Source organism: Heterodontus francisci, chromosome 6 (genome assembly GCF_036365525.1).
Source record: "Heterodontus francisci isolate sHetFra1 chromosome 6, sHetFra1.hap1, whole genome shotgun sequence".
NCBI classification, from domain to species: domain Eukaryota; kingdom Metazoa; phylum Chordata; class Chondrichthyes; order Heterodontiformes; family Heterodontidae; genus Heterodontus; species Heterodontus francisci.
The window spans coordinates 72666577-72680328 of NC_090376.1; the positions used below are offsets into that span (position 1 = coordinate 72666577).

Sequence of the window (13752 nt, forward strand, 5' to 3'; positions counted from 1 at the left end):
ACCATCACCCATTCTGTACCTCTGCTGAAGTTGAATTTTGCACCTCGTAAGTCTGCTCTGACAGTGTATGAACTTCTAAATTAAACTGCATCTGAAATCAATGTTAGAATATATTGTTTAGTGGCCAAGGAAATGCATCATCTTATTGTCTGTTTCACAATTTGTAGAACAATCTAAAATAGATCAAAGTGTTTGTTTTGTGGCAATATTTTTAAGACATTGCCCATGGGACTGATGACCAATCACAGGTAACAGTCAGAACATGGTCAACTTCTCTGACATGAAAGAAACATCCTTGTTTAGTGATGTCATGGTATCAGATGTTTACAAAAGCGATTATCCTAGCAAGCTAAAAATAAAATTAGGATGACATCTGTCCTTTTAAATTCTATTTGTTCTAACTGTCATTAAAAAGTTGCTGATAACTATTTAATTTTAGAAATGATTTTGTTCTGTTTCATTTTTGCACCTTGCAGTGATCAATCATAACTGTATCAAAGTTATTTTCAGCATTAATTTTGTGTCTCAGAGATAATAAGTGTTGTTTTTCAAAAATGCGACCTTGAATAACAGCCAATTGAAGTCTATTTTTGTTACATGGAAGCAGTCACATTCAGTATACCGATCACTGTCCAATACTTACAACAATGCATTTAATAGTAATTAGCATTTTTTCACAAGGAAACGTTTCACCTTTGATTTTGAGTGATTTCAGTTTATCACTTTAGAAGTAAAGAGGGATGACAGATTGAGAATAGTCGACGTTTCTTGGTTGCGTACAGAATCGGACCTCCAAGTCAGGACCATCAGCAATTCAAATCATGACTGAGTTGTGTAAGTCTGTCTCATATGTGGGATAAACTCTAAATTCAATGACTGAATGGCAGTCATGACATACTCTACCTCTGAAATTATGCTGTGAGGTACTATCTCATGAATCTTTATCTTTTTGTCTGAAATGCCCCTCTTTTTTGATGGAAGTTGACCCCTTTAATTTGAAAGGGTATCTTCTCTAACGGAATCACAGAGACTGCGGGCTGGATTTTAAAGCCCCTCCGCTGTTGGGAACGTTGGCGGGGGGGACAATGAAGATCGGTGCAGCGTAGGCCTGCCAGCAACTCCGACGGCGGCAGGCCCCATGCCAATATCGGCGGTGGCGGCAAGGCTTTGTGGCAGCCAACCCGCCGCTCGGCGACAGGACCCCCATTTCAATATGTAAACTAATTTACATACCTGATTTAACGAGGGTCCTGTCACCTCCTTAATCACTGCACCAATCTTCATTTGAGTGGCCGACAATGCCATGCCTTCGAATCCCCGTTTGAGGAAATGTGGTGCGACACCTGTGGGGAGGCGGGAGGAGGATTATTTCTCTGGCCGGGAGGCGGGGGAGTGGGGTGACAATGCTGCGGAGTGTTTGGGGGGGTGGGGGGGGGATGGTGGTGGGAAGGGGTGAAGGACAAAGGTGCCAAACTTTGTGGGGGGTGGGGGACGGGTGGGGAGGAGGTAAAATTCTTAATAAACAAATTCCGGGGGAAAAGGACAGGAATGTTTTGAGATGCCATTGTGGGTGGGGATGGGAAAATGAATTTAAAGGTAATTTATTTCTGCTTTTTGGTAATTCAACTGACCTGGCCCTTTAATTTTTAAATCCTCATTAAGGGTTATAAGCCCTTTAAAAATGGCACCGGCATCTGCGCCATCTGCATTGGTGCTGGATGCCGTTGCCTGCGACGGCTTGCCCGCCCCCTCCACGTCACCACAGGAGCCGGGCGCCACGGCCATGCAAATCAGCCACCACATTTGAAATCGCAGGGGCTCGGGATGCGGTGCCCGTGCGGGCGGGCCGCATTTTTTTATGTCTGCACCTACTTCAGCGGCAGACTCTTAAAATGGAGCCAAGGAACTTCAGGTGAAAATGTGAAGCGTTCATTCCCTTGTACCTTTTGGCTTCTGTCAGATATGTATGTTTAATTTTAGGCCCAGAGTAATTACCTAACATTTTGGAGTGAATTTTACAGACCCCCCTGACGTCGGGGGTCATAGCGGGGTGGGGTGGGGTGGGGGCAGAAAATGCCTCCGGCAGAGCCCACCACAAGCCTTGACCCTGGAAATGCCTGGCCCGATATTGCCGGCAATAGCGAGGCCTCATGGTGCCCCCCCGCCCAACCCCACCGCTCGGCAATGTGGCCAAATTTAAACATGTAAAATAATTCAAATGAAGGAATAAATTACCTTCTCACTCCCGCCGTGTGTCCCGGTGTGTTATTGGTGCTGGTGGCTGGCACTCCCATACTTTCGGATCCCCATCAGGGGATGTGAGGCAGTAAGCTGGTGGAGAGCGGGGAGCAGGTAGGTTTTCCAGTGCAGGAGTGGGGCTAGTGGGAGCAAACTAATATCATTGGTGTCGGGGATGGTGGAAAGGGTGCAAAGTTTATGTACTTGGGGGCAGGGGAAGGTCAGGTGCGCAAGGGAAGGGTTTTGGGGGGAAGGGAGAGGGCAAGTAGTTAAATATGTGGTTATTGGGAGCGTGAGAGAAGGGCAAATTAAATGTTTTTAAAATTTTGCATCACCTCTTTCTTTATAAATTTAAATTGAATAGAAGGGCTCGAAGCCCTTTAAAAATGGTGTCAGCGCCTGCGCCAAGGCAGCTGACGCCATTGCCAGGGACGGTCAGCACACCCCCTCCACGTCATCGGGGTGGGCGGTCTGCCCCGGATATTCAAATGAGCCACTGCGTTTAATATCATGGCTGTTCCGCTTTGTGCGGCCCGCGCGGGCAAGCCGTCATTGTTTTTGTCCGCTGCCAATTGCAGCAGTGGAACTATAAATTCCAGCCCTTTATGGCAGTTGGAAGTAGTAGTGTCCTGAGGTGTGCACATGTGATGTTTTGATTGTTGTCATGCAAATAGGCCATTGATACTTACGGCACGAAAAATTATATTTTGGCAAAGTCATAGCAAGCAATGGACTTGCACCTTGGCAAGAGCAAATGTCACCTAAACAAGACAACATAAAATATGGTGCAGATTCCTATGAGACAAACATGATACAATTCATCACAACTTCCCGAAAATAGTTTGTGTAGTACACCTTGCTTGGTTTTACATTCTCAGTCCAGTGTGATAGGCTTTTGCATATCCCTATGTAAAGTTGTGTAGCTGTAACAGACAGCAATAAAGAAAATGAGTATTTGTCAGACTTTTCATTTCATAGGCTATTAATGTATTCTTCTAGAATGCACTATCACCCAGGATTTTTGACATTAATTTACTAATTGAACTGGAATCAAAAGGGATTCCATCGCAGCATGACTCCTCAGCATTGTAAGCAATAAGGCGACAATGTGACTCTGTAGCTCAAGGGAAGAGTTTTTTTTCAGTGCATGAGGGAATAGGCCAATGTGAATTTTATTTCTAATTTTAAAATAGTCCATTAGACTCCAATCTGTTTTGATTTAAGGGAATCTTTTGTTCTTTTGTTAGCCCTATCACCTTACTAATTCATCACACAGCTGGATAGGCAGGACAACTACTGCACTCAGCAAAAAAAAAGTGTTGAAGGCTAAAAGAAGACCAACAAAATAATGATCCACAAGGTCAATGAAAAAAGGCCCTTTGGGACAGACTGATGGAGTGAGAAAGAGAAAGAGTGCTTAGGATGAGAAGACCATGACTGATTGTTGAGAAAAAGAAAGCGAGAAGCAGTTAGTGAAGCATAAACCCCAACAAACAAAACTCAGCACAGAAAAATAATTCACGCCAGATTTCTTCTATGAGCTTGGTTGACTTGGTTTGGCCATCACAGTAAGTAATAAATTTCCAACCAAATCAATTATAATGTGTGAAATTAAATTCAAAATTAAAAAGTCTCAAGCTTTGGTTGCTGGCGGTAAATGTGTTTGGCTTATGGGTCTTGGCATTAACCTCTGTTAGGGATGAAGAAAAGATACATTGCAATATTCTCTGTGACAGAAAATGGTAATATATCTCGACGCAGGCTAACTTGACAATGGTGCTTTATGCTTCGAGGGGATACAAAGGATAACATTTAACTGGAAATACGTTTAAACAGGTAAATTTAGACTAGTGTAAGCCACCATCAACCTGTCATTGTCAAAATCTTATGTCTGATGAGGCAGCTAATGGCAAATTACATCAGTGAGAAGCAAGCTACTCCACTTGAATCATGCCAGCATAATATGAACTGTCCTGTGCAGTTGGCTACATGCGGCATACTAATCCATGAAGCATAAAAACGTTCAAGTTAGTTTGGCCCAGAGTCCAGTAATAGCTGTAATAATTAGATTTTGTCTTATTATCACATCTGGAGACAATTTGACAGGACATGAATATTATGTAGCTGTATATGATACAAATGCATGATATGTACAAAGATAAAAACTAACACAACACACTTAAAATAAAAAAGTGTCAGCCATGCATCTTACTTCAGTGTTATTGTGCAGTGCCAGCACTGTGAGCAAGAATTAGTCATTTGTTTTCTCAGGCAGCAAGCAGGACAAAGCATAGTGGGGGCTGGGGCTGACAACAATAGTCTCTGATTTAACCAACAGACGACTGAAGTCAAATGTGTGTTTTACATTTCAGCACACAGCACTAAGTACTGACTCCATGTTTACAGTATACCATTTAATGAGAGAAAAACAGATTAATTTATTTATACTGAAATTTATGATAAAAAGAAGCCAGTCTATGGAGAACATGTCTCAGTTTCTGACCAATGTTGTTACATTTAGTTTTGAAAAAACACAAAGAATCCATTTTGTCCAGATGATTATTTTTTGCAGACATGTGGTGAAAGGTTGCTAGCCTTTATTACATAGTTAAGATAAAGATTTTACCAAATTATTGTTGAAGTGTCTGTAGATCACTGAAAGAAGAACTACTATATTAGCTAATTTATTCCACTTCCACTTCAAAGCAATTGTTTTCTCAAAATAGCTGTACAGGCAAAAGAAGTTTATTTGTATGTCAGGTGCTCAGTATACAATATGAAAAGAACATTGAATTCCTGAAAGTTAGTGTGATGAAATGTAGGCTTTTACTAAACCACATATACTTTGAACTTGGAATGCCATGATGCATATTACAAACCATATTTTAAGATACCCAATATTGGGACAAAATCACCACCTGTGTCAGATACATATGTATACTGATTGCCTTATATTGCAGTCTGCAGAAGGTGATCACTTCCAGAAACATTGGAAACATCACATTTAATAGTAATATTTTACACACACTCACTGATCAATTTACATTCAAGAATAACATAACTTACTTCTATTTATGACATATAGATGTTTGCACCAAAGCCCATAATTGCAATAGGGATTTAAATGATCAGCTTTTCCCCCATTTAGGTAATTTTCCATCCCTCCCCTCTTACTGTTGCAAGTGTGAACATTTACCAGGAAATCATAATGGAGACTATGGGCTGGATTTTACCTTCGGCGGACAGGAATTCGCGAAGCCTAGCCCGGGGATCCGTCCTGCATTTTACGGGTCCCCAGGCTTTAATTGTCCCGAGGCGGGACTTCCACCTGCTTCAGGGATGAAGTCCAGCCTCAGTGAGCTGCCAGACAATCAGCGGGCTGGCAGCTCTTAGTCCCAGCACCGCCATTGGGAGCGGTGGCCACTGCTGGGACTGTAGCCCAGCCGAAGCCATGGATCCAGGAGGGAAGGTAAGTAGGGGCATGCTTCACCAGGGGGATCGGTCCTTTCTTGGTGAGACTAGAGTGGTCATTTGGGGGGAGGTGTCTTGGGTCCCGGAGGTGAGTTGGAAGGCAGGGGCGGCCCTCAATTGGGCACCCTGTGCTTGATTGCCATGCGTTCCCCCGGGGCGCGGAAAGGCCAGCAGCTATCGCTGGGCATCCTTTTACGTCCCCAGCATGCCCACTTGCCATGGGTAAAATACCGTGGAGGCGGGCGAGGGCCCCTATGAGGCCGATAATTGGCCACTTAATGGCCTTGATTGGCCTTGGGCGGGCGAGCCGTTTCCCAGCCCCCGACGTAAACTTGGCCGGAGGCAGAAGCGGGGCGGGTAGGCCTCCCGGAGCCTCCCGCTCAATTTTACGCCACCCCCACGCCACCATCCAACCTGTTGGGGCGGTGTAAAATTCAGCCCTATGTCATGACCTTAACACTAATGGCCCTCTGTAAATTGTACAGTAGGGGAAACACTATGCACTGCCACTGACTGTGGTTTTGCTCAGCCCATGGTTGAGAACCTTCCAACAGCAGCTTAGCAAAGGCTAAAAAGCATCACATTTATTGCAGGTGCTTTGGTCCTTAGTAGAATTACTGACTGATGAAACCAAGAATTAGACGCTTGATGCTTTTTCACATACTCAATTTGTTGGGAAAATATTTCGAAAGTTCTCAAAATAGAGTATCCATGCCTTGTATGACAGCTGTGAAAAGTCACAACTAAAATTAGTTTTATTAATCTCAGTCATGACAATTACATACATGTCAATATTTACTATCTGTTTCAATTAATAACTCCAAAATCTGGTTTTGATTGCTCAACTTATTTAAATTCGTTTTTGCTCTGGTTCTAATTCTGAGTTTCATCTATGAAAACCTGCTTGTTCAGCTTGCAATTCAAATCTCACACCTACCCCAGCTGGTTTAAAATCCACTGTGAAGTTAACTGAATTTGACTGGCAGGAAGACCCTGCTTCATACTCCTGCCTAAGATACCACCACAAAGAATGCATCAAACAGCAGTGTGATACCGTCTGAAATTTACACTGGATTTTTGATGAAATTAAATTAAATTCAGATCAATATATCATTCTTTCATCATCATTTTAAGTCAATGCCAGGAATCCCTACCTAACACCACTGTGGAAGCACCATAATTGCAAGCAGTGCCACAGTTCAAAGAACCCACTAACACTTTCTTGGAGAAACTAGGGATGAGCAATCAATGCAGTTTTGCCAACATCGACCACATCCCAATAACAAATACAATTTGATTTGAAGTCCATCAGCATTGTGAACAGGGCATAAGGGGATTGAATCTGAAAGTGTGGAAAAATATTTCTATGGCATGGGTTTTAAACAGGAGAAATATTTACAGCGACACGATTAAAGGATGTTGCTCATTGTTGATGATGCAGGATGCAAGTAATTTTTAGTAGAAATGGAATACAATAATTGGACCTCTATTTCCCTCTCTTGCTTCAAATTTTGCTTTGTTTGACGTGCCAAAATTCATCTGAAACAGGTTTTCCGAAGTTGAAGGCCCCAATGCAACTCTCATCCTTTGTCTTTGTGCCTGTGTAAAACAGCTAATTAGGTCAAAAATAGCTTGAATGGCCAAAGCTGTTCTGCTCTCTCCATACCAGTTGTGAGGAGGCTTTGCTCACATTTAAACATGCTTGAGATTGACCAACAACTGGGGAACTTGCTGAAGCAAAAACAAGATAACTCAGTTATTCAAGAAGCTGTAATGGAATGGGTAGACATGAGAAGCCAGTCATCTACCAGCCCAGGTGGGGAGTGGAAGGTCCTCAGTTATTTCAGGTTGAAGAGTGTTGCCTTTTTGTTGCCAAGACTGGTTCATACTATAAATGGGGAGGGGGGGAGGAGTTCCCAGGAGTGGGAAAACCCCAAACTTATCAAAGCAATTTCATCAGAAGATTGAAGGATTATTAAATGTAGCTGCAAGCGTTTTTCAAATTGTCAGTGTCATCAAAGTTAGGATTTGTAGATTTGGTACGTTCCAATCTTTTCAACACAGCTTTAAAAGTTTAGGGGAATACAAATGAATAAACATCTCATTTAAGGTCACTCATTAGTTCAAGAGTATTCTGAACAACAACTCTTATGTTCTTGAAATCAACCACGAGGGCTGTCATTTGAAACCATTCAAATCCTAATCATGAAGCTTTTCATATTTCAATAATAAAATAACCATTTTTATTTAGGCTGCACAACCATCGAGAAATCTGCAGTTCTGTGTGTGTTTACTTAATCCATGTGACCAAACAATAAATAAATGGTGTGGGTTTTTGCTTAATTGCTGCACTCCCTTACAGCAATACACTTAATAGGCATCCTTCAAATTCAAGTGATTATCGTTTGAAGACAGATATTTAGAATATTTTAACTCTGGTCTTCACTTTAGTTAGCATTGACATGATGACTCCAAAGTATTCAACTACTACTGTGTTTAAACATACCAAGAAGCTGAAATTTTATCTTACAACGAGAACTAATACAGGGCTGGATTTTAAGAGCCTGCCGTCACTCCCGGCGCAAGCTCAAAAAATGGTGGCCTGCGCATCGAAGAGCCGCCGCGATCTCCCAATGCGGTGGCTCATTTAAATATCCGGCACGGCTCCCCCCCCCCCGCCAATCATGTGGAGGGAGCAGGCTGTCCGTCCCCAGTTAATGGCATCAGCGGCCCTGCCAGCAAATTTGCATTTTTAAAAAGAACCCCCACTAGAATTTACAAAATAAAACTGTAACACCCCTTTCCAACCCCCCCCCAATAAAATTACAGTAAGTTTTTGCCCACCCCCCCAAAACACTTTGAATTCTGACCTTCCCCCCTGGGTGGACAAGGTTGAAGATTCACCCCTTCCCACCACCCCCACACTGATGATGCTTATTTGACCCTATCCCCTGCCCCTGCACTGAAAATCGTAACTCCCAGCAACTCCTCCCTCCCCCCCCATCTCCACCAGTGTTAAGCCTGCTTTCCCCAGACAGGAAATTGAACACGCGGGAGTGCTGGCCGCTGTGCTGAAGATTGCGACAAGACCAGAAGATTGCCAGTAAGTATATTTCAATGAATTTGTTTTAATGATTTAAATATGAAAATTGAGGTCCCGTCGCTCAGTAGCGGGGTGGCCACCATGGAGTCTTGCTGCTGCTGGGAGGATTGGATTGGGCCCTATTGGCGTTGGCTTCCAAGGTGGGCCTCTGCCAGAACAATCTTTTGGCACCCACCCGCACCGCCAAACCCCACCCCCCACCCCCGACCCCTGCCATGGAGCCTGACGTCGTGAGCTTGGTAAAATCCAGACTACTATCTGTAATGCTTTAGGGAGGCTTTTAAAACCTTTTCTTTGGAAATTAATATTTGCATTGGTTCCAACTAAAGCATGTTTACCTGAAACTTTAGGTCAATAATTACTCAGTTGATTAATTTTTATTGTTAGATTCTCCTGTCTTTTTCCCTCAGAATATTATCTTCAAACTATGGTCTTCAGTCTGAATGGAAGATTATTTTAGTTCATAGTTTTTTTCTCTCTCCTACTGAAGGACACTAGCAGTGGTGCTTCATAATCAACTAACAGTGGTTGGCATTTTCATGACAGGCAGCCTAAGTATGGTTGAAAAATGTAAAAGAATCAGTACGAAAAGGGATAATCATTCCCAATGGAGTCAGTTTATTTTTGAACTTCAGGACAATGCCTGGCATCTTTGCAGTAATACTAAATGCTGAATGGACAGATAAAATTGTTTTTTTTCTCAACAACATACCATGAAAAAACAGTCCCAGTACGATTAGTAGAAAATGCTCATAACTTACTGAGTGGTAGAAAACTAAAGAATTTCTCAATTGAAGTGGCATACAAGCTTGTCAGAATAATCTGGTAGCTAATCACTGAACTGATGCATACAAAATAAATTCCAAACCTGTGTAGGAGATACAGGCATGCCAAATGCAATGTTGCCTCTGTTGTCCAGATAGCATTATGTTATTATTATCTCCAGAACTCGTAATAATAAATATCTGGTTCAACTGTTAATTACAGTTTTGTGGAACGATGTAGTCCACCCTACATTGGTGTTGTTCTGCCTAGAGTATTCAGCAGGAAAGAGAAACAATTGGTTTACATATGTAGTGGGATAATGAATTGCTGGGGGATAATGTTTTTCCTTTAAATAATTATAGCTGAAAAATCAATCTGGACACAAAACAGAATTTCCTATTTTGTATTAACACCAAACTTTTTCGCTGAAGTTACCAATGGATTTTGCACTTAAAATTTTTCACGACGCAGATTCAGAACAGTCAGTAGGAGATATCAATTTGATTAAACTATTTACATTTATTCAGGCCCCATTCCCCTCACAAAATAGAGTGGCACTGCCTTTCATAGCAATTTTTCTTTCATGAGATTGTAATTAATTATCATATCACGTCATTGGTCTTGGTATTGAAAATTCATTTTAAATATGTTTTCAGTGGAATAGGTTGATTAATTTTAGTTTAATAATTTAATAGTTTCAATGTTCCAGTAATTACATCGAACAATTACAGTGATTTAATCTTGTGAGCATTGTTGGCAGCTTTCCAGTGGTGATCCTGTACAGACCCCAGTGTGAAGCCACCTCAAATTATTTGGCTCCAGAAGAAGCAAAAGAGCACACCTTGGATCAGATCCAGCTTGATGTGGACACACAGCATGTGTCTTTGCTTGTTTTTAAATATAAAAAGGAGAAAATCCAATACAATTATTTATTCTTTAGTTATGCATGTACCGTTTTTCAAGAGTTATGCTGCTGCCAAAATTCTTAGGGGTTGAAATTATGCTACATGATATTAGTCATGAACCTTCAATGCATTTGTATGAAAATTGCTCTGCCTGCTGATTTACTAAAGGCATTACCCATTTAAGGGAGATAGTAAATAAGTTATATGGGTTTGCTTCTTTATCGATGTGGTTAACATCTCAGAAAGGATTGCTTGCAACAGAGAAGTATTTTTGTATGACTGCTGGCACTTGCAGTTTGCAGGACAGCAGCACTTCGATCTCATTGTCCATACAGTGGGCTGGATTTTACCAGTCCCCCTGATGTCGGGAGTCATGGTGGGGCAGCACGGAAAATACCTCTGGGAGAAGCCCGCCATGGGCCTCAATGCCGGGAAGGCCCCACTCCAATTAAACGGTGGCGGTGAGGCCTTGTTGCGCGCACCGCCCCCCCCCCCGCCGCCACCTCCCCGCTAGGTGACGGAGACATAATATAACTATTAAAATGAATAGTGATTAATGAATAATTACTTACCTCGTTGCAACGGCCGTCCCACGCTGATATTCCGGCCGATTGCGGGAACCCCCACGTTTTCGGATCTCCATTTGGAGATCCGAGGCAGAACACTGGTAGGGAGGGGGAAGAGTGAAGTTTTCAGGGTGGGTGGGTGGGAAGAGATTGAAGGTTAAAGTAAAGAAAGTTTGGGAGGGCGGGGAGGAAGGTCATGATCGAGAGTTTACTTTTTTGGGGGGGGGGAAAAGAGTACAAAAAATAAAATGATTCGTCATGGCGGGGGGGTAGGAGAGGGGATTGGCACTGTGAATAAACGTTTAATTTAAATTTTCAAAGAAACTGACTTTAAAGATGGAAATGAAACGGAAGGACCTGAAGCCCTTTAAAAATTGCGTCGGATGCCATAACCAGAGATGGAGCGCCTGCCCCCTCTATGTTATCGGGTGCGGGCACTTTGCCCCCTCCATGTAAATGAGCCGCTGTGCCAAATATTGCGGTGGCTCCGCAGTGCACATCTCGCATGTGCGCCGTGCCATTTTTGAAGCTCGCTGTCAAGATTGGTGGCGACATAAAAAATTCAGCCCAGTGTAGCTTCAAGCTCAGAGCTGAATTTTACCAGCTCCCCGACATTGGGGGTTGTGGTGGGGGGACCCGGAAAATACCTCAGGGAGAAACCTGCCATGGGCCTCGACACCAGGAAGGCCCCACCCCATTTTACCGGAGACAGCGAGGCCTCGTGGCAGCCCCCCTCCGTTCAGGGACGGAACCTTAATTTCAATAGTCAAATAAATGTTATTAAATAAATAATCGCTTACCTCGTCCCGACGGCCATCCCATGCCGATATTCCGGCCGGATGCTGGAACTCCTGCACCTTCGGATCTCCATTATGAGATCCGAGACATAACACTGGTGGGGAGGGGGGAGGAGTGAGCTTTTCAGGGCGGGAGGGGGGGTGGGAGCGGGGAAAACTGTTCCTATTGGTTGCAGGATGGTGGGAAGGGGTTGAGCATCAAAGTTTAAGAAGTTCAGGGGGAAAGTTCAGGATCGCAAAAAATGTTTTTGGGGGTGAGAGGGCAATTTACATTGGGGGTGGGGTGGGAGAGGGGATTCAAAGTGCAATTAAAAGTTTAATTTTTTTTTGGACTGCGAGACCTTTAAAAATTTAAATCTCATTGAAGGGCTTGAAGCCAAATATTGCGGTGGCTCCACGGCGCACATCTCACACGTGCACTACGCCGTTCTTGCTCGGCGGCGAGTTTGAAAAATCCAGCACAATTGAAACTTGCCCCTATGCTTTCAAACCAGACCTTTCAGTTTTAAATAAGAGTCAGACTTGAAATTCAGACTCCTGTTTAGTGAAACCACAAGTGAGATTGGAAAAACTCATTGCATTTGCAAGCCTTAACTGAGATCAATGAGGAGATTGCAGCCAATTTCTTGGCTAGCTTCAAACTTAGGCTACCTTAAAAAGCAATGCTTCAATTCTGGATGCTATCAGTCCACTGTGAATTTTTTTTTGACTCAAAAGTGAGAATTTGTGCTCCCATTTCTAGAATTCACTGGAATTGAAAGAATCAGCATTATTTTTTAATCTTGTTTTAAATTAGTGTTGTTTATAATGGGGAATCATTCGTTAAAAACAGATGACAGTACAGTGCCTTACCCCTTATCATATTACCGACCATAATTACAACTGAGGTAATAAAAAACAAATTGTGTCAATATCCTTTTTCTAAAACACCAGGCTTCTCAAAAAAGAAGGTAAATTATTGACCTAGTTAGGAAAATGCCTGAGTAGCAGGAGACAGACAGTAGGGATAATGGGCAGGTACTCGAATTTCCAGTGGTGTCCTGCAAGTTGGGGCCTCAGCTATTTACCACATTTATTAATGACTTGGATAATGGAATAGAAAGCACATATCCAATTTGCCGATGACACGAAGATCGGCAGCATTGTAAGCAGTGTAGATGGAAGCATAAAATTACAAAGAGATATTAATAGATTAAATGAAAGGGAAAATGTGTGGCTAATGGATTTCAATGTAAGCAGATGTGAGGTCATACCTTTGGATGTAAAAAGGAAAGAACAGGACACTTTCTAAATGGTGAAAAGTTAGAAACAGGGGAGGCCCAAAGGGACTTGGGAGTCCATGTATGTAGATCATTAAAATGTCATGAACAGGTACAGAAAATGATCAAAAATGTTAATGGAATGCTGGCCTTTATATATAGAGGACCAGAATACAAAGGGGCAGAAGCCATGCTTCAGCTATACAAAGCCCTGGTTACACCACACCTGGAGTACTATGAGCAGTTCTGGGCATCACACCTCCGGAAGGATACGTTGGCCTCGGAGGGAATGAAGTTTAGATTTACGAGAATGATATCTGGACTCCAAGGGTTAAATTATGAGGAGAGATTAAATAAACTATGATTGTTTTCTCTGAATTTAGAAGGTTAAGGAGAATGTAATCAAAGTTTTCAAGATATTAAGGGGAACAGATGGGTAGCTGGAGAAAAACTATTTCCGCTAGTTGGAGAGTCCAGGTCAAGGGGATATAATATAAAAATTAGAGCCATATCTTTCAGGAGTGAAACTAGGAAACACTTCTACGGACAAAGGGAGATAGATTTTTGGAACTGTCCTCTGCAAATGGCAATTAATGCTGGATCAATCGTTAATTTTAAATCTGAGATTGTTAATACCCTTGGTTAACA

General features: G+C 42.5%; 1 protein-coding gene across 1 annotated transcript in view; it reads right to left on the reverse strand.

Annotated features, from left to right (window-relative positions):
* Positions 1 to 13752, reverse strand: part of tenm4 (teneurin transmembrane protein 4) — a 537020-nt gene that overhangs the window by 251090 nt on the left and 272178 nt on the right. The window lies entirely within an intron of this gene.